Consider the following 23,076-nt stretch of genomic DNA (forward strand, 5'->3'; position numbering starts at 1 on the left):
GAATTCAGTAAATTTTTTTATTGCAGAAGGGGAGGTTAGGGTGCATTATGCTTTCATAGATGATGCAGTGAAAGTGATTAGGGAATTTAGGGAGCCATGGTTGGTTAAGGTTGACATTGAGTCGGCTTTTTGATTGTTGCCTGTTAGGAGTGAGGCTTGGCCACTACTGGGGATGCAGGTAGAAGGTAAGTACTACTTCAATAAAGCTATGCCTTTGGGCTGTTCAGTGGCATGTGCGACTTTTGAGAAGTTCAGTACAGTATTGCACTAGATATGGCAGCAGAGAGTGGGAACTTAAAATACAGTGCTTTATTTAGATGATTTTTTGTTGGTGGGCGAAGGAAGGGTAGGAGCACAGGAGGGGTTGTGGGAGTTTACAATTATGTGTGAGGAGTTAGGGATACCACTGGCACAGCATAAGATGGAGAGTCTGGCAAGAGCATTCAAATTTCTGGGATTAACAGTTGATGCGGAGCGGGGACTGTTTAGCCTACCTGAGAATAAAATAGAAAGGCTTAGGTCAGCTATACATTTGGTGTTGGGTAAGGATAAGATTCAGATTTGTTCAGTTATGGAGTTGCTTGGGCTTTTGAATTTTTCCTGTTGATCGGATCGCCCAGGGTGAGCACTTTGTAGGTCAGTGGCATATTTGTTGAAAGGAGGTCAGAGCAAACACCATTGGGTTAGGGTGACCCAACTGGTGCGGGAGGACTCTGTGTTGTGGATGGGTTTTTGCAACAATTTGATGGGATATATTTTTGACAGTCAGATTGGGTGGGGCAGGGGGAACTTCAGTTGTTTATGGATGCAGCTAGGGTTGCTGGTATGGGGGCCTATTTTGGGGGTTGGTGGTTTGCGGCTGAATGGCCGTGGGATTGGAAGGAGGTATGGAAGTGGGATATGGCCTTTCTAGAGTTGATGCCTATATGGGCAGCTTCTGTGGTGTGGAAGGAGCATTTGAGGTGCAAACATGTAGTTTTTCACTCTGACAATATGGCTGTAGTGAGGGTATTACAAAAGAAGACAGCTAAGTCAGGTTTGTTATTGTTGGTATTACGTAAATTGGTTTTACAGAGCCTCTTAATAATTTTTTCCTTTACCGGAGTGCATGTGCCTGGCATAAGGAATGAGATTGCTGATAGCTTGTCCCAATTTCAGTTTTGCAGGTTTCGAGGGTTGGCTCCATGGGCGGAGGAGGTGCCAGAAACACTGCCAGAGGAGGTGTGGAATCTTGGATCGATGTAGCCAGGCGGTTGGTATGGCATTCCTGGGCCCCGGTGGAGGAGGTATCAGAGTAAGTAGCTACGCTGCCTTGAGGTAAATTCATCCAGGGTGAGTGGTGATGCTGCCCTGAGATCATCGTTGCTGAGGAAGATAACTAATGTTGTTTTTGTGTGTATAAGTTCATTGTATAATAGAGTGTAATAAAGGTCATCAAATGACTTTATGTGTTTGGTGTGGTTATTTAAAGGGGGTCCGGGACAAATGCTGAAGAGTTACATTGCATGCTAGAAAGAATAGGTGTCTGCTTCAGGTTACTACAGACATTTCAAATATTCCTCTCAAACTTCCATTGCTAAAAAGGGTTATCTTCATGTATGCAGTCCTTGTTTAATGTGCTTAATTTGTTTAATGTTTAATGTTTGAATCATTGTACAACTTTTAGTAAATGCTTTGACTTAGCATCTAAAATAATAACATAATAATGAAATGCAAGAACATATATGAATACTTAATTAGATAACTGGCAAAAACATTTGTCTGAAAAAAAATGCATTTTATATATATATTGCACATTGTATACATGCCATATGATGAACAAAAAGTGGAGTATGGCCTGCATATCAATTTAGAAATAAAGACATTGATTGCATGCTCATGTCTACATTAGTATGAACCTACTGAAATCTAGTTTAAAATTTGAAAGTTGAAGAAATGTGCATTGACACAGTATGTAATGTTCTGGTTTTCCAGATCAATACATTTAACAAGACTGGAATATCTTCAATTAAAAAGCAATAATTAAAGAAGAAACTCTGTTGAGTATAATCCAGTCCAGAGGAAAAGTATGTTGCAAATCATTGTTACATAAAGAAACCAGAAGCATTTGTTTTAATGTAATTGGGACATGAAAACCAGACCTCAAGACATTGTAAGTATAGCGACTGGTATGCCTCTGTGTTAAGGGATTGTGATACAGTACCAGTGAAACATGTAATTCCACTTAAAATGAGCAGGTTTAGTGAATTTTAAATATAATCTCGAAAGCAAATAAGAACCATAAAATCTGATGATTAAAATCTGCAAATATTTTCATCAGACAGTATTAAGGACAACATGCCTAAAATGCCAGCTAATAATGTTAAAAAATGTTTAGAACATAAAATGCATCATATAACTACTTTTGAACAGTTGCATGTTTACAGTCAGAAATTTGCATGCCTCTACATCTCCCTAGTAATTTCTTATGCATGTTAAGACCGTAAGCCTTTAACATGACAGAACTGTGAACCATCAGCTATCATCATACCTCTCAAGTGTACCTCATTACGAGGAACGTACCTCATTTGGGGTCTTAAAAAATTAATGTTCCTCAAAATTCCTTGAAGTTCCACATTGAAAGACTCTGTCACACATTCAGTGTTAGGAATTTTTGTAAGTGAAATCCATGGTAAATAGAATAATCATTAATTTTCATTAAAAGATTTTCTTTTTTATAAAACCCATAAAATTTTAACCATCCTATACTTCCATCCTATGAATTTTTGTTAGTAGTAGTTAGTGTGTTCACATTTGCCCATTTTTTTTGCCCATTTGTTCTATGTTGGCTCAATTAATGTTCCTCAATTTGGAGATGGAAGGTTGAGAGCTATGGCTATCATTCATCCCCTTCACTTTGCAGTTTAACTTAAAAGAGTAAGATTCCATAACTTGCTATTGAAAGTAAAATGTATATAGTTGCTTGCTTGTTTGGTTTAGGCTTATTTTCAGTGGAGGCCTAAGAATTAAAGCTTTTGTTTAGTGTTTAGTACTCCGAAATTAAGTGATTCATTAACCGCAGCCAGCAATTTAGAATGTGCTATACTTAAGCTTACAATTATTCTAAATTTGTAATCTACAATGTGAATCAGGTAGCATTGAAAACAAAACATGAAAACGTTGCTGCTTGCATTGAACTGGTTTCTTTAATTTTCAAAAAAAGTGACAGAAGGAGAGAAAGATTATATTTGTCTAGTAAAGTTAGAACATTTTATATTGTTTTAAAAGTAACTGATTCTTAAAAATATCATTTCCATGTGGTTAGTGCTACCAATAAAACTGAAACAAAACATGAGTGCCAAAGGAATACTTTTACGAGAAAGCAGAATGCATCAGAGTGTGCAATTTATGGATACCCACAAAAATAATTTTGCAAGGAAGTGGTAAAGTAATGGACTCATTTATGCTGATGTAACAGAATGCATGCAAAGCAGACACAGACGAGTTGTTAAAAAATATCTTGGAGTAAAAATCCAAAGAGAAACAGCTGAAGAAAATCAATTTTTAGTTTGAACATCAGTATTATAATATCTGGAGAAGGAATAATTGCTGATCTTTAGAAGACTTTTGATGAAACTATAGCTCTTTAATCTTAGGGCATTGTAGGCATTAAGTCTATTTTGCAAGGAGAGTTCATTAGATTTGCAATGTAGTCTCCTGTAAAATGCTCAGAGGAAAGCTCTCAAAGGATATGAAAAATGAACTATGTATGGTGTGCTTTACTGTCAATGTTTACATAGAGATAATTAGGTCCATATTTGAGGTTTTTCATTTGATCACTGTTGAAGTAGCTATAACAGTATGGGATGTCTCCTTGGAGAGACTGGATGTCTACAAATCTTTAGGCATCTTCCTGCTGTCCTCTACAACCTCCCTAAGCAACACAGTATGTGCAGATATAAGACTGATGTGCAGACATTAAAAAAAAAAAAAAATACTCCCTTCTTGCTTTTTATTAGCTCAGTTTCATGAGTTCTGAGGTTGACTTCAATTTCAAAGTTGGCAGATAAGTATTCCCAGTGGAGAATTTTCCTTTTTCTGAAGAAAAGTTTATCCAATTTACCGGTGTGTGTTGGGAAGGGTAAATTTGTACACGACTGACAGATTCCCTGCAAGAATACCCACTCCTCTTGTGTTTTTTTTGCAATCCTGTCAGATTTGCCTTTTATTTGCTCCCAAATCCTTAAAGAACAGGCAGACATCTTTCAAATTATTTCTAGAAAATAAGTGCATTAGACAATCAACAGTTGAGACCATGGCAACTGAAGATGATTAGGTGGATCTCCCCATCAGAGGAGAAATAAATGATGTTGAAAGAAGAGTCCATAAAATAATGAACTTAAACATCTGTTCTGCAGTCTGGGTCTGATGTCTTCACTGAGGTGTTTTGCAGCACTCGGAACATCAGTCCATTTCATCTTGCCCCTCTAGTGCATCTCCTCATGAGGCCGTGTGGCTCAGGATTTCTGCATGTCTGTTCAGATACTATGGAATGCTTTAGCTTATAAGAGACAATCAAGACTCATAATCATTGAGAATGAGAGAGGAATTCACCAGGTGTTGTTTAGTGAGGATGTGGCCAGACCTTTGATGGTGATCAGGACTTTGGATGTCCCCAAACTCTTAAAACTGAAGACTCTAAAAAAAAATGACTCAAAAGACAAAACATGTCTCACCTCAGTTTACTCCTTGTACCTCCAAAACATTTTAAGGTGACTGGTATAATTTTGCTTATGGTCTTTATAAGACAATTGACTTCATCCTTTGCTTTTGGTTTCAACAGCAGTAAAATGGAAGAGCTCCCCCTCTTACTTAAATGAAGAGGGTTTTTTTAATCAGAAAATGAGAGCTTTGGACTAGACCTCCAAATATCCACCTTGAATCAGAAAATAACCTCTCCTTGGAGTCCTGGTAAAATGTCTTTTCAGGATACAATTTCAGAAATAAAGGAATGTTTTAAATGTGAGGGTGTGGAAGTTTCAGACTCTCAAATAAGATATTAGGAATTATTGGGCATACATTCCCATAAACCAGTAGACCTTACTACAGCTTTACAAGCCTTGGATGCCACATTTCCTTCTGCTTCTGTTTCTTAGGGTTCACAAATTCTTGTTCACAGGAATCTTGGCAGATTTTAGTGGGTGTGTGCACATATAAATTTCTTTACAGAAAGCCTGTTACAGATCCTGCTATCATTGTTGTGGATGGGGAGAGAGCTTCTAAGGCCATTTCTGCATCTTACACTGTTCTAGTTGACAAGGATAGTCAATCTTTTTACAGATTTGGAAAGAAGGTCTATATATCCTTTGCAGTAGCTTATACAGATATTAATACCAGACTCATATGTCCAAGTGTCTTTCATTTATTTTTGTTAACATGCTACAAACTTAGCTTCATTTCCTAAGTCTGACACTAAATCTTCCCTATTAGGAATGATAATTTGTGCTTCCCATACTAAGTGTACTTATGATGCTCATGATAAAGTAGATGCTGTAGCTAGCATTGATGCTACTGGCACTGTAATGCCCAGAAATGAATGGATACGACTAGAGAATTTTCATGATTATGTTAGAACTCAGTGGCTAAATACCAGTCTTGGCAGAGCCCTTTTATTTAGCAATTCTTCTGAAGTAACATTAAAGAAACTGAAAGAAAATGGTAACTTGATGCAAGGATTCAAGCAACTCCTTTTATCTTTATATTCCTAGATATCAAAGTAGTTATTTATCTTTAACTGGTCATTTTTTTTTCAAATGTCTTTTAATTCTCTTCAGCAAAAACATCTAGAATAAAACATAAGAATAAATGCAAGGAAAAGGGTTTAATCTTAAAGATAAATCCAAACACAGGTACAAAGTAATAAATTCAAACACAAATCCACGCACTTCACCAGTAACTTGTTTATGATTTTTTGAAAGAAAATGTATTTATCCCACCTCATTTTATAAAAAGAATACTGTAGTATATAAACGTTTCATTGATGATCTTTTTTTAATTTGTAGGGGTGATATTTGTGACTTTTTGGATTTTTTTGAGATTCTTAATGAGAATGAACATGGTCTGACCTTTTCTTATGCATTGAATAGGGAAAGAATTAATTTTTTGGATGTAACTTTATATAATGATGAAGAACATATTGGCTTTAGGCCATTTAGGAAAAGTACTTCAGTAAATATGTTTCTACATGCTAGTAGCATGCATCCAGGGCACTTATTGCGTTCATTACCCTCAGGTGAATTTAAAAGAATTTTTGATCACACTAGTAATATAATGGAAAGGGTTAATGAATTAAATGATGTGGAGGTGAGGCTTAGTAAGAGGGGTTATGATAAAGACTATCTGTTTAAATGCAAAAATAAGCTACTTAGGATTTTAGACAAAAATTCATGTGAGAATTTAAATTCTAGAGTTATGATGGAAAGATCTACTGTTGGAATATTTAGTAATAATAAAGAATATGATGATAGGGAGAGGCTATTTTATGTGACAAAATGTTCCCCTCTGTCAGATGAACTAGTTAATCTAGTTAGAAAATATTGGTATATTGTTAGTAAGGATGAGAGCATAGGTCACCTTTTTCCTAAACATATTATTTTTTCCTATAGAAAAGGGAAAAATCTTAAAGAGTTATTGAATTATAATTTTTTAAAAGGGGATGAAAAACATAATGTCTCTCCAGGTACATATTCCTGTGGTCATTGTAGTTTGTGTGAGAGGGTGACCAATGTTAATATGATTAATGGTATACCCTTTATTCCTAGATTTTACTTTAACTGTAGATCAATATGGGTAGTGTATATTCTAAGCTGCTCATGTGTAGATATTTGGTATATAGGACAAACCAAAAGGATGGTTAAAATTCATATTTTGGAGCATCTAAAAGATATTAGAAACCACAGTGAAGTTACCCCTGTGGCCCAACATTTCCTTGAAAAACATGGTGGTTGCCCAAATAGTTTGAAATTTTGTGTATTGGGTAAACCATTTTTTCTTGGAGGGGGAGATTATTCTTATAAATTACTTGAGTTGGAAACGAAAATGATTTTAAAGTATAAAACTTTGAAGCCCCATAGACTTAATTTGGAATTGGGTATTTAATCATCAATATATTTTTTAATTTATTATTCTATATGGAATTGTATAGCTTGTTTCTCTTCTTTAAGTTATTCATAATAATTTAACTTTATTGAAAAATGTCACTTTAAATTTATGGTTAGTTACCAATTGACTAATTAATTGTCAGGTGCTTGTGCTAATTAATGTTAAATATGTGTGTGTATATATATATATATATATATATATATATATATATATATATATATATATATATATATATATATGCTTGTGAAAACATATATTTATTGTGACCCATTGAAGGCGAAAGGCCGAGGTACCAGATCGTTTATAATAAACAAGTTACTGGTGAAGTGCATGGATTTGTGTTCGAATTTAATCTCAAAGATCCCCCTTTCAAAAGAAAGACCCTTGACTGCATCGAGAATGTGGGAACCAATAAGATGTGTTTATATTTGAGACGTCCAAAATTGGTCTCCGTGTGCCTTTCTGGGATCCAGAAATTTTCTGTGCAGAAAGTGAAAGGCACAAACCTTTAGTACATGATGTGAAATCTGTCAGAAGATTTCAGTTATTAAAATAATGAAGAATGTGTCTATATAGAGACAGAAGGAATAAGATGTGATAATCTCAGTAAGAAAAAAAAGTAAACACATACAGAGTTGAAGGTTTCTCTTTGTACATTCAAAGCTCAAGGCTAATCTGAAAAGTATTCTCAGCTGCTTTTTCTTATAGAAATTGAAATTACTGACACAAAAGATAAAGGGCTGCCAAAATTTGAAAGGAGAAGAAAAGGGATGGTGTAGGCTCCCTTTTCTGTAGAAGAGTAATTAGAAAAAGAAACATGTACACCTCCATTTATAGGTGAAAAGGCTAAGTCTTAAACTTTATTTCATGGTAATGATGAAAGTGCTCATGCTGTGGCTGATTTAGAAATAATCCAACCCCAATGCCTTCCACACAGACGGCAAGTGCAATAGCACAAAAAAGGAACTGTAACATCAAAAAACAGCCAGCACTCCATGTTAGAGGCAAAAAAAAAAAAAAAAGACTTTAATAAGTCCAACGACAGTCCAGTTTCAGCCAAAAAGCCTTTATCAATGTAAAACAGCAACTGTAGTCAAATAAGCCAATATATAGGCATATGCAAAAACATAAGCAAAAATCAACCTATCAGCATACAGATTATAAATGATCACTTAAAACAGTTGGAAATAATCCCCCCAGTCTAAATATCCATGCTTTTTCTTTTTTATTTAAAATGTTATGCCATCCAGCCTTGGAATTTCTGAAACCACATATTTTATCAATAATGATAAATATTTCATGGTAATGATGAAAGTGCTCATGATGTGGCTGATTTAGAAATAATCCAACCCCAATGCCTTCTACACAGACAGCAAGTGCAATAGCACAAGAAAGGAACTGTAACATCAGAAAACAGCCAGCACTCCATGTTAGAGGCAAAAAAAAAAGACTTTAATAAGTCCAATCACAGTCCACAGACCAGTTTCAGCCAAAAAGCCTTTATCAATGTAAAACAGCAACTGTAGTCAAATAAGCCAATATATAGACATATGCAAAAACATAAGCAAAAATCAACCTATCAGCATACAGATTATAAATGATCACTTAAACCAGGTGGAAATAATCCCCCCAGTCTAAATATCCATGCTTTTTCTTTTTTATTTAAAATGTTATGCCATCCAGCCTTGGAATTTCTGAAACCACATATTTTATCAATAATGCTAAATTCAAATATATCCATGGCGTGATTAATAGTATGTTTGTATATTGTGTTTGTGGGCACTTTATTTCTCACATTGCTAAGGTGTTCACATATGCATAACCTCATAGGTGTAGAGGTTTGACCTATATAAAATGCTGAGCAAGATCAAACAGCTAAATAGACAACCCAGTCACTACTGCAATTGGAAAGTGTATTAATTTGAAAAATGTGGGGTGTATTCATACTAGCAGCCCACCAATTTAGTACCATCTATTGTACCCTGAACCATACTAGATGCTTGAGGATGATGACATTTATAATACTAAAGTTGCTGCCCAAAGTTTTGCTTCTGCGAAAAGAAAAATTACATCTATTACCCAACAATTCACATAGCCAATCATCAGCTAAAAGAATGTCCCAGTGTTGTTGCACCAATTCCATCATAACATGTGTATTTCAACAGTAGGTCATTACTAATCTAATACTGGAATCTAAATTCCTATTGTGACTTTGATATGTGAGCAGATTACTTCTAGATAGTTTTTTAACTTCCATACTAGTTCGAAGTAAATGTGCTGAAGAATAACCATGTTCAATAAACCAAGTAGTTAGATCTTTGTCAAAATGCACAAAATCCTGATTAGTGATAGAAATATGATGAATCCTCATGTATTGAGATTTTGGAATGTTTTTAATGATGTGTTTAGGATGACAGCTGGAGGCATGTAATAGTGTATTGCAATGAAAGGGCTTCCTATAAATTGAAGTAACCAATGTACCATCTGACTGTCTATGTACCATCACATCAAGAAAAGAAATGGACTGCATGTGGAAATTAACCATAAATTGGATGTCCCATTTATTTTCATTCAAATATTGAACAAACTCATGTAGATATGTGGCATCAGATTTCCAAACCATCTAGCAGTCATTCAAAAAAGTCTTCAAATATCAATTTCATTGAGAAATAAGTTGTGATTACTATCATAAATGATCATCTGTTCAAGATATCCCATAAATAAATCAGCATATATGGGTACAAACGAATCACCCATGGCTGTACCTTTGAGCTGCAAATAACAATTACCATTGAAGTAAAACCATTTTTGGTAAGGACATGTTCAGTCAAACACAAAAGATAAGTATTAAAACCTGGACTATATAATGCAATCTCACCCAACCAAAGCTCTAATGCTGTAAGGCCAGCCCAATGAGGGATACTAGTATACAATGATGTAACATCAAGAGTGCACTTCAACCACCCAGGTTCTAATTCGGTGTCAGACACAATGTTCAAAACCTCTGTTGTAAAATCAAGCCCTAACACCTTTCAATAAAGGTTTCAAATATTTAGTTAAATAAACCAAAATGGTTCTGTGAGAGTGCCCCTACCATATACTAATGGTCTCCCTGGTGGTTTACTGGCATTTTTGTGAATCTTGGGAAGAAGATATAAATATTGTGGAAGTGGATCTTTGACTTTAAAATTAAATGATGTCTTATCACTAATAGTATCTTTACTGACTACAGATTGTAAAAATTCATCAATTTCCAATTTAAACCTGGACATAGGGTCAATGCACATTGCTGTATAGAATCTACCATCTTGCAACTGCCTATTAGCTTTAGCGATATACATAGACCAATCCATCACCACTGTGGTACCACCCTTATCTGCCTGAATAATAACTAAATTGCTATTCTTCTGTAACTTATCTAATGCCTGTACCTCGGTCCTATAAATTAAAGTATTAGGAAAAAAAAATTCTATGCATTTTGGAACCAAAATGCAATTCCTTCAGAATACATTTATGAAAAATATCAACATGTTTGTTCATGGGTGGAAAGACTGAATTTAAATCCAGTCTCAGAAGAAACAATAGTATCATTACCATCATTTTTTTAAGTAAAACTTAAGATTAAGTAATCTACAGAAAGCATTCAAATCATACACAAAAATATCTTCAGAAACAAAAAATCCAGGAATAAAATGTAAAATTTTATTTAGTAGCCCATATTCTATGTCTGACAATACAATAGATGAGATATTTAACACATTGTTTGAATTTGCTTGGGTTTCAAAAGGTGCAACATTGCTTCCAGGGATACATCTTGATTTATGTTTCCTGACCCCCCCCCCCTTTCTATTCATAAAGGGACCATATTCGTGACATGCTCTAAACCCTCTAAATCAGAGGCAAAGGCTTTCTTGTGAGCTGGTGATGTCTGTTGTATTTCAGTTTCTGTGTCTGTATAGGAAGACGAATCTTCCCCTGAAGTGTCACTGTTTGATTTATTAAGAATAGATTTTTTCCTTTTTCTTTTTTGACCAGATTGCAAAGGACCAGTTTTAATAAACTAAACACTTTTAACCTGCTCAAAGGGTCTTCCTTGGTTGCAATCCCTCAAAATCCCTATTAAATTTGCAAAGTTTGCATTCCATCAGCTCTTTCTCAAATTCCAACAAATCCACACTTAACTTTTGGAAACAATATTTATAAATAGAAGAACTTTCAAACTGTTTATCCTCTTCACAAATCCCTGCTACTTCAGAGATATGAAAATCTATTTTGTGTTGATAAAACGTATGCAATGTTTTCAGAAATTCCATAGAGGTTTTTTGTTGAATATCCCACAGGCTGCTAACAAGATACTATCCGGCTGGCCCACCAAAGGTTTAATACGAATTCTGAGACCTCTTGGTAAAATACCCTTTTGCATATATGCCTTAAATAACTTTAAGTGCCAAACACAAGATATCAGAGTTTTTATGCTCTTAAAGAGCTTATCCAAAATAGATATACATAAAGCATCTGAAGGGATTTAATATTATTATCTGTGTCATTATGTTTTTCAAGCCCAAAAATTTCAATATCCTCCTTATCAGCTGATAGGCCCTTAAGGATGTTAATAAGATCCATATTTAATATCACAAATAACTCCATAATAAACTAGAATAAAAAATAATGGGCACCTAAATATGGCCAACAAGCTTACTGAAAGCTGAAGTAAAACACTCTAATAATATTAATGACCCTAAGAAAAAAATGAGCAAACATATGCACATACAAAGTGTTAACCCATTAATGATCTCCTTGCATGCATCTATGCAAAAATAAACAAGTGGTCTATACACAACTCACTGAAATAAAAAGAATATCCAAAAGGTATATAAAGGGCGGGCAGAGATATAAAGACACACAAATGTCAAAAAATGCCTCAAACTATACCGTAAAAGGGATATTCATTAAATACATTAAATGAAACTGGTCCCTAAACATAAATCAAAGTTCTCTTTAGTTGCAAATAGCAGTCAAATGTTCATACACAAATGGGCCCAGTTTACAAAACAAGCCACCTATTATAAAGGCCATGATCAATGTCTCTTCACTGGCATCAAAGCCAATACAGTAATACAATATTTTTTTGTATTACAGTATTGCCTTTCTATATTTTGAATACTGTAGTCTGTTTACTTTACCTTGTGTTTTGCTTGCATTCTGTTTTAACAGCATATTAAAACTTCAAAAGAGACCACAGCTCTCTCTGTTCTGATTCAGGCAGAAATAAGAACTGATTAATTAAGGACTCATTAATTCATAAGACAGAAGAGGTCACTTAAGGTTAATCACTTGTTAACAGAGGGGGTGGAGCTAGGAACTAAAATTTCTATTTAAGGAGCAAACTAAAACATTTCAGAGCTTTACCAGAAAGGCTCATCCAGACTCTGCTACACTTTGTTGTGAAGGAAAGGTTAGTTTGCTTTTATTTTTTGTTTTACTGTATTGCCTTTCTATATTTTGAATACTGTAATTTGTTTTCTTTACCTTGTGTTTTGCTTGCATTCTGTTTTAACAGCATATTAAAACTTCAAAAGAGACCACAGCTCTCTCTGTTCTGAGTCAGGCAGAATTTTTTCTCCGCCCTCCCACCCATCCCTCCCACCCATTTAAGTTGTCTTGTTAAATACCACTGTCTTTCTAGTTGCCCGCCTCTTATGTTAATCTGACCATAGATCTCATTTCTCTCTACTTTCACTGGCTTATGTGAGTAATCACAAAATCATAATTTTTGAAATATCACCCCTTCAATTATTTAAATTTATTGGCCATCCTACAGTATTTCATAGTACCAAAATACAAAAGTGACCACCCCTTTCAATCCATCTTGCTGTTTTAAAAATAGTAACTCTCCACTAAACCTTAACTTTTTAAACAGGTAAAACTCAAGTTACCTACTTTCATATCTAACTTCTCTAGTGCACACTGCAGAGTGCATTCTTTTCAATCTTACCTTTAAGCATCCCTGTGACTAGCACTTTCTCTAATACCTGCTGGAAAGCACTAGGAAGCCTTAAACTCATACAAACACTGAACTCTCCTTGTTAACAAGGAGAAATTAATAGTAGGCACTAAACAACCTATAATTGCAAAGTACCTTGCTAAGGAAACAGCTCCTATACTTTACAAAGAAAAAAAAAAGCCCCAAACCAGGCATGTCCAAGGGTCAGCTTCCGGTGATATCTCCTGTCCACCTGGTGAATCTGGGCATACTGGGGCAATGCAGCAATTGCCTCATGTACACAGACAACCCTCTCCTCCTACCACCCAACACTACAACCTGTGAGAGATGCACTTACATAGCCAAAATGGAAGCAAAGCTCTCTCCACCCAAGATTGTGCTATACAGTCAAGAGGAGAAGGTTAACACCCACACTACACCTCAAGCAACACATAGCCCTTCTAAACCCGGACCATCAACACCCACATATAGCAACACTAATTCCACATATGCAGAGGCCCTTAACTGTAACCTGCCCAAGCAGCAAAGACCTCTGAAGCTGAAACGCAAACAAACACCAGTCACAACCAATGTGTCACATAGTTCACAACACCAGTGTGCCACCCAGCAACAGCCCCTAAGGCAAAACAATGTACCTAACACTTTAGTCATAGGGGACTCTATAGTCCGGCACACTGATGTCCCTCTCACCAGGTTGAATAAGGAGAAAATTACAGTCAGCTGCCTGTTGGGTGCCAGGATCTGCCTCATAACGCATGCACTCAAGTCACTCCACAACAAGTACAAATATGACTCTGTCATTGTCCATGTTGGAGTGAATGACTTGAGACGTACCTCCTTGGACTACATGAAAAGAGACATGGAAGAGCTCTCGGATCATGTGGCCCAGGCAGGTATGACCCTAGCCCTGAGTAGCATCCTGCCTTCACCCAGAATGATACCACAATATAAGGATAAAATGATTGACTTCAACAATTGGCTAAGCTTATGGTGTCATTCAAAGGGGATCCAGTATCTGTCTGCCTGGGATGACATGATTGACAGACCACGATGCTTTGCCAGAGATGGTCTGCACCTGTCGCCCCTGGGATTCAGGTTACTGGCTAAGGCTCTTGCCACCCCTATAGTGCCTTTTTTAGGCAAACTTCAAAGGACAAAACCACCACCATAACAGGTACAAGCATGCAAAATCTAAAGGTAATGCTACTCAATGCTAGAAGTCTAAACCTCAAAATGCACTATCTCGAGGCACTCGTAAAAATGGAGAACATCGATATCTGTGCAGTAACTGAGACCTGGTTCAAGGATCCAGAGAGCACCCCTGCAATACCAGACTACAACTCTTACCACACTTTTCGGCCACCAAACCAGGACCGAAACACTAAAGGTGGAGGAGTGTCAATATTCACCAAGGATATTCACACCACCAGGCTAGTTGGCCAACACAATGTGTCTGAAATTTTCCAAGTGCAACTAACACTAGGTAAGACTGCAATCCAAATTTTAGCTTGCTACAGAACCCCCACCATACCCCAAGATTCTCACTACATCTTTCTAAACATACTGGAAAATATTAAGATAGAACCAAACACCCTAATACTGGGTGATTTTATCTACCCTGCCATTAACTGGGAAAACTACTCATGTCCCAACACCTTTGCGCAACGGTTCTTGGAATTCATAAATTCCAATTCCCTGGATCAACTAATCCATAGTCCCACCAGGGGCTCCAATATCCTAGACCTGGTCATTACCAACATGGGAAATCAATGCTCCATACCTATGGTCACCCCCTCGTTAGTCAGGTCTGACCATAAGCTAATCACCCTTAACATCCACATCCCACCGCCACCCCCCAGTAAAGAAACCACCATAAAAAACTTCTCCAAAGCCAACTTCATGCTACTCAAGTTAGAAGTGACAAACTTCATGACACCCATGCAGACGGGAACTGAAAGTTCAACTGCTGAATCCTACACTAAGGCACTGTACGAGCACATCCACTCATGCATGAATCGTGCCATCCCAAATAGAACCAAAATGCTCTCATCCAAAAAAGGAAGCCAATCTGGTGGTCCCCTGCCATAAACAAACTTTAAAACAAAAGGAAGAAACTTTTGCAGAAAAGAGGAAAATCCCAGGATGCAAAAAACTCCCTTACTAGCCTCAGTAAGAAACTGAGATGCCTCATAAAATCCTCCAAAGCTAGTTACGAAAATAAAATTGCCAAAGATTCCAAAGACAACCACAAAGCATTCTATAACTATGTCAAGAATCTAAATGGCAATGCTCAGATCTGCTCTGAGCTAAAACAGAATGGCATTAAATATACTGATCTGAAGGATATTGCTAATATCCTGGCAGACCGATTCAGTGCCAACTTCACCCCCCTCTCACCCCCTAAATGGCCCATCTCAATACCGAAAGATTGCCAAATTCCAGTAATAATGGCCACACAGGTACAAAACGCACTATCTAAAGCCAAGAATACAGCATCCATGGGACCAGATGACATCCCAGGCTGTGTACTACATGAACTACAATATGAACTGGCACCTCACCTAAGTGTCATGTTTAATCATAGCCTCACCTCAGGTTTCGTGCCCACTGAGTGGCGCACAGCTACAATTATCCCAATCCACAAGGGGGGATCCACCTTGGATCCCGGAAACTACCATCCCATCAGTCTGACAAGCCTTATCTGCAAGGCCATGGAGCATATTATCATGGAACTTATAAACAAAGACATTGGCAACCTTCAAACACTGGACCCCACCCAGTTTGGGTTTGTGAAGGGCCGATCTTGTCTCCTGAACCTGATTGACTTCTTTGAATCAGTCTCCAGAGCCATGGACAAGGGTAAGGTGGTCCGCACAGCCTATCTAGACCTTGCCAAGGCCTTTGACACCATCCCCCACTTTGGAATCATAGATAAACTTACTAAGTTGGGCATTAATCCCTATGTCACCCAATGGGTTGCTAAATGGCTTACTGATAGAACCCACACTGTAAAAGTAGCCGACTCCAAATCCAGCTCCAGACAAGTGACAAGTGGAGTACCTCAGGGTTCAGTCCTGGGGCCGCTCTTGTTTGGCATCTACTTCTCTGAAGTACAGGTCAACACTAAGGGACTCTGGCTAACAAAGTTTGCAGATGACTGCAAACTGGGAGCCATTATTGAATCCCCAAATGATGTGGATACTCTACAAAAGGGCCTTACAGAAACAGATGCTTGGTGCCAGAGCCATGGGCTCAAGCTCAATGCCAAGAAATGTATTGTTATCCCCTTTGGGAAGAAATATGTATCCATGAATTACCATATAGGTGGCAGAACACTAAACACAGAAAGTGTGATAAGAGACTTAGGGACACAGATGGACAGTGGTCTCACCTTCAATAACCACATCGCCGCAACAGTCAGGAAATCTTTCTATGTGGCACACCTCATTACGAAGGGCTTTTCATCCAGAAAAAAGGAGGTCATTGTCCCACTGTACCCATCCCTCATTAGACCCATTATAGAATACAACGCTCCATTTGGTATGTACCTCTCAAGTCATCTGCAACAACTGGAAAGGCCTCAGAAATACCTTACTAAAAGAATCACAGGCCTAAAGCAGATGCCCTGTGCTGACCACCTTAAAAAACTCCAGCTATACTCTGTCGCATATCGTCTACTCAGAGGCGATCTCTGCTTAACATACAAGGCCATGTCAAACCCAGAGCTGTTGGATATGCTACACTTAAAGAAATCCCAATCCCTCAGAGCTACACGCTCCAGGGATCTAAACTTTGTCATCACAATAAACAAAACATGCTGGAGGGTTAGGTTCCTGACTCAGAGACTCCCCAGACTCTGGAATAGATTGCCCATACATGTCAAGCAGAGTGCGTCTTTGGACCTCTTCAAGAGAAACCTTGACGAATGGATGGGAGAAAGGAAATTCACCCTAGGGATCACGTCAGTCGCCCTGCTAGACAGGGGTCCAGGAAAGTAAATAATGTGGGAAGAAATAGCCAGGGAATTGATATGGCTAGGCTTGTATAGGCCCTAGGGCTGATAGCCTAGTACCAGCCAATGAACCTATGAACCTATGAAGATCAACTGCATTTATAAAGCCAAACAACTGGGTTAGCCACCAATAGAAAACAGCAAAAAGCATCTTCCACACTAAAACTTGAATGACCCAGCTTAGAGAACACTTAAGCGCTTATATGTTTGATAACTGTTCAAATATAAAGAAATTATCAGTACGTACAGACCACAATTCACCCGACTGAATAGAGCCAATCCAAAATAAAAAATCATGGAACACGTCAGCAGATCCAAAAACCTTCTCCCAATTGGAAAAGTATTTAAAGACCCCACTTAATTGCCGATAAAATAACAGCTTGATAAAACAAACTGTATTACACCAGCAACCTTCCCGAGCTGGAAAAAGATTCAAAATGTTCTTATAAATACTGGTAACAGGATAGAGCCATTACACACTGAGTCAATGTCACAATCCAATATAATACATAGTTGAAATGTCTCCCAAATGTTGAATAGATCAACCAATGCTTGAAATAGATCCAAAAAAACCTTCTCCTTACTGGAGAAGTATTTAAAGCCCTCACTCAATTACCAATAGCAAAATAACAATTATAAAACAAACTGAATTACACAAGTAAGCTTCCCAAGCTAGAGAAAGGTCCAAAATGCTCACACAAATGCTAATAACAACATAGAACCATTACACATCCAAATCAATATCTTACTCCAGAATAATACATAGCTGGAACATCTCCTGACTGGAGAATAAATAAACTAATGCTGGACCAGATGAATAAATGAAATTACACTGCTGCAAGTTGAGATTGTAACCAAAACAAACTCTCCCGACTGGAGAGACAAACACAAATACCCTCTTACATCAGACGTATCAACAATGCCTGATGGAGGTATAGTGTCACATGCCTTGTCAGACCATGGTAGACAGTGTGATCCATTTTTCCATCATCCATTGCTTTGGTTACCTTCTCAAATAGGTCCAACAGGTTGACTAGGCATAATATACCATAGTATTTTGAGTTTGTTCCAGTGTCTGGAGGTGTACTACATCTTTATTGATCATTTCCATAATAATTCTTTATATGGCTTTACATATAAGGCTAGTGAGACTTCTGGGTCTCTAGTCTTCAGAGTCTGTAGATGGGCCACCTTTATGCAGATTGATGACTGTTGCTGTTCTCCATTCATGAGCATGGAGCCTGTTTGGTGGCTACAGAGAAAGAGTAATTCCAGAGGCCCTGAAAGGTCATGTTTCATGCTATTTAGAAGACATGCTGGGATATTGTCTGGGCCGACTCATGCAGTGTACTTGGCCTTACAGAGAACATTAAGGACCTGTTCCCTATAATAGTAGGGGTACTTATATCTGATGGTATTTCTTGAGGGAAGTTTGGGGGGGGGCTAAAGTTGAGGCTCAATTTATCAGGTTTGCTATATTTCCTACCTCATTATAGGTGGTTTCATTTTCAATGAGATGTGCACACAATTGTGTCTTGCCTTTGAGGCTGCGGACATATGTAAAGTATGCTTGTGGTTGTCCTTGGCCTGTGAGCAGAACCTCACATCTGGATTTGGTAGACTTCATTTGACCTCTGATTTTTTTGTTTACTTTGATAAGAGTCATTTTATCCTGCTGTGTGCTGCTTCTCCTAAGTTTTACATGAGTGTCTTCCTTCTGTTATGCAGCCTATTGATCCTATGATTACACCAGGGTGGCTTGATTTTCAGTTCTGTACTTCTCCCTTGTGGGCACATCTGTCTCTATGCATCTATTAACATGCTCATACAGGGTTTCTGCAAACACCTCTGCATAGGGCACAGTGTTCTCAGTGTTTATGGGGACTTCAGATTTAGCCATTTTATCACCTAATAGCTGGTGGTTAGTCTTAGATTATTTCCTGAATATTCCATGTCTAGCTCGGGGTCCATGTTTTGTTTTTACTTCAAAGGAGACTAATTTGTGTTCAGACCTTACCAGGGAAGACATTACAGTAGGAAGTGTGCATGACTGCCATATTGCCAAGGACCAGACTCAGTATGGTTGCTACCCTGGTTGGTGTACTGGCTATCTCATCCAGAGAGTTACTAATTACAAAATACATGAATCTCTGTGCTTGTATGTTTGATGTCATATACGATTCCCAGTTAATAGTGAGATACTGAAAGTCATCCATGCATATGGAATTGCGTGGGATGGCTAGTGTTTTCATTAAGTTTAAATACATGGTATGGGTTTCCTAGGCCATAAAGAAGGGCCTACATCTTGAATGGATGTAATATTGGATTTTGCCTATTGTGATTTGAGCCAGAAATGGCTCACGTGCATTGTCCTGTTTGACCAACATTGAGATATCTTTAGTTCTGATGTACATAAAGACACCTCCACCTTTAGTCCCTGCCTGTGAAGTAGCTGGTTTAACTGTGTGGAAGGAATAATAATCTTACACTGTTGTTGTGCTCTCTGCAGCTTTAAGTCATGTGTCAGTGACTGCACAGATGTCTTCCCAGAGCTTAAATAGTATCTAAGTATAGTCTAGAGAGGTATGTAGGTCATGTACTTTCATATGGACTATGACTGGGTCATATCATTGGATCATAGGAACTTAGCAGGCTAATGGCTCTAATACCCTTAAAAGCCTAGCCAAGTTCTACCCTTATTTCCACGATCACCACCAATTGCCCCTCTCCAAGAGGGACACAAGTGGAACCCGCGGGGTTAATTTACAGTTACACATCCAATCATCTAAATTGCATTTGAAAAGGAACAATGGGGGTGCTCTGTTTTGCATGAAGTAGGAGTCATTTCCAAAGGTGTGGTAACCTCTGTGAGTCAAATCTGATCCTCCAGCATGTTGTATTACTGTCACATACCAGGTTAAGGTCTATAGAGTGTGTAACCCGTGTACCATTTGATTTGCAGGTATGCAGCATTTCCAATAAGGCCTGGTCACAGATTGCCTTATATGCAAGGTATAGGTCTCCTCTGAGTAGTCTACATGAAACAGAATAAAGTAACAGTGATTTCAGATGATCAACATAGGACATTTGCTGAAAACCTTGAGTTGTCATATGTACTGACTAGTGTGCGAGAGAGCATGTATTCCAGGCTGGTAATATACTTGCATCTCTGACATGTTGAGTTTGTGTTACTTGTGATCAAATGACATGAGCGCATACTAAATGTTGTAGATCACAGCCCATAATAAGCAACTGAATGTGCATTTCTCCTTACTCAGCTTTTTTAGAGGGACATCCATGCGTCTCACAATGGAGTCTACAATGATTAGAATGTTGGATTGTGTGAGAGCTTGACTTATGGGCTTATAGATTTGCCCTCCATGAGATTTAGCTCTATGTGTTGATATGTGTGTCGTTTTCACATAGTGCAAATGGAGCTGGTGAGGATAATTGTTACCTGGAATTTCTCTATGAGGTCTTTGTGATTTATGAAGGTTACATGTCAGTGCCTCAGCTCAAGTCTGCTTTGAATTTTGTGTGAGTGTGTTGTGTGCACCACTGACTACCTTATTGACATTACGAGTACTTTTTGTGAGAGTTTTGCCTCCAGTGAAATTGTACATATATACAGTATATCTCACATACCATATCAGTTTGTTTGAGAATGAACTTGTTGTCAATAAACATGAGGGGATTTCTACATTACCTCAGGATGCCCATACCCACCTAGGTGGTTACAGCCACAATGGAAAACTTCATATCCATGGCAATAGATCCTTTTTTATTGATTAAACAGTTGCATTGAGAATATCACTCAATGTCACGAGTATCTGTTTCACAACTATGGGGACAGTGGTTGTCACTGCATGCTGGTTGTCTTCTGTGCAACTTGGTATTGGAGCTAATTCCATAATGGTTTCCAAGAAAAATATCTCCCAAGGTATCTGAGTCTGTACAGAGCACTATCAAACACTGTGGGGGAAACTAATACATACAGCCTGTAAAAATATGGATGGAGTATTTAGATAGTTATTCTGAAGGTAGGCAAAAAACAAGCAGTGCTTACTAAAAACAAATTACCTTGTGAAGAATGATGAAAGGAGAGGAGTCACATGAATGGCTACTGCCTTGCTACTACTACTTTTGGTCTCACGCCGGCCTCACTCTGCTAGGAGAAAAAGCTCCTTTTCTGTTTCTCTCACCAGAAGCAAAATGTTAGGACCAAGTTCAAGATAAGAAGCAGGCAAGAGCCTGTGTGTTGATCCACACAAGGGTCTGCAGGCTTGTTGTAGCCTTTTCCAGGTAGATGCCTTGATTATCAACCAGACCAATCATTTTACTTTTGCATGTATTATGCCTTGGGTTCCAAGGGTTGTAGGATTTGACTAGGCTACTCACTTCATGGAAATTAGGTGATAGCTGCTGCATCACAATACAATGTTCAATGTCAAGTGACATAGATGTCCAAGGTTTGTCTAGCAAGTTCCACAGCAGCAGTGATTCATGTTAGGTAATACTTTCACAGCAATTCATGCAAACTGCCCTTTAGCAGAGTAATGGATGTGATCTGCATGATATGGATGTGAGGCCTACTGCAGAGGGGTAGCCACCTTTGGGAGATGGATCAGTCTCTCTCGCATGTCCTAGGTATGTCATACTGTAGATTTATGCTCCTGTAACACAAAACTGTATTTCCACATCATTTCACACAACATCCATTTGCTGTCTGGTTGTTTGACTGGCATTGCAGACTTGCAAGGCCAAAGTACTGACTGCAAAGTTGAACAAGTTTTCTGTGCACGCATGGACATCTATATCTTCATTGCAAAGAGTGCGTACAGAAAGTGTGTTTGAGGCTGTGAACCCCGAGGGTGTAGCAGCATGACTCTTAGTTTGCTGTAGTTGTACATTGTCACATTTGTAAGTATGCCATTGCAACCCTGCCTAACAACAGGATTATGGTTCATGCAAGTGCCATATGCCTGGCAAAGCAGCGTACTCAGTCTACCATGTTATCCCACACTGTCAGGTACTTTTTTACCTTAGAATGAGACCATAAAGGTAATAACATGTCACATTTAAGCATCTGTCAGGCCATTTCTTAACTATGGCCTGTTGTGACACATACACAAGCAATAATCTATTGCTAATGGCATTATCAGTGACTGTTGAAGAGATGTGGACACTGTCCCCAGCCATCTAATGTTACTCCGTGCAAACACAACATGTAAAGGATGCAACTATATTAAAAATCTTGAATCAATGCTCTCTCACATACCAGTCAATATATATGACAATGAGCGAGTTGACAACATACACACCTCACCTCCTACTCCACCCAGAACCACATTACACATAGCTACATATGCAGAGGTCCTTACCAGAAACATACCTAAACACCAGAGACCTCCCAAACAGAAACACAAGCATGTTACACATACTCACATAATACTACCTCTGAAGAACACAGTACACATAATAGCTCATGCACCACTGTATCAGTGGTCAAACCCTTAAGGCAAAACACAAAATCAAACATATTAGTCATAAGTGATTACATCATGAGACACACTGATGTCTCTCTCACCAGGCTAGAAAAGGGAACAGTCACAGTCAGCTGTCTGTGAGGCACCAGGATATGCCATATCACACATGCATTCGAGTCTGTCAGCAACAGGTACTGTTATGACTATGGCACAGTCCATGTTGGTGTGTGCCACTAGTGACATAGCTCTCTAGACTGTATGAAGAGACACATGACTGAGATCTCAGACTATGTGTCTCAAGCAGGTATGCCCCTGGTCTTAAGCTGCATTTTACCTTCACCTAGGGCGATGCCTCAATACAAACAGAAAATGATTGACTTCAATAATTGGCTTAGCAGCTGGTGTCATTCTAAGGGGATCCACTATCTGACAGC

This window comes from Protopterus annectens, chromosome 5.part0, assembly GCF_019279795.1.
Source record: "Protopterus annectens isolate FY-2018-M chromosome 5.part0, PAN1.0, whole genome shotgun sequence".
Lineage (NCBI taxonomy): Eukaryota > Metazoa > Chordata > Ceratodontiformes > Protopteridae > Protopterus > Protopterus annectens.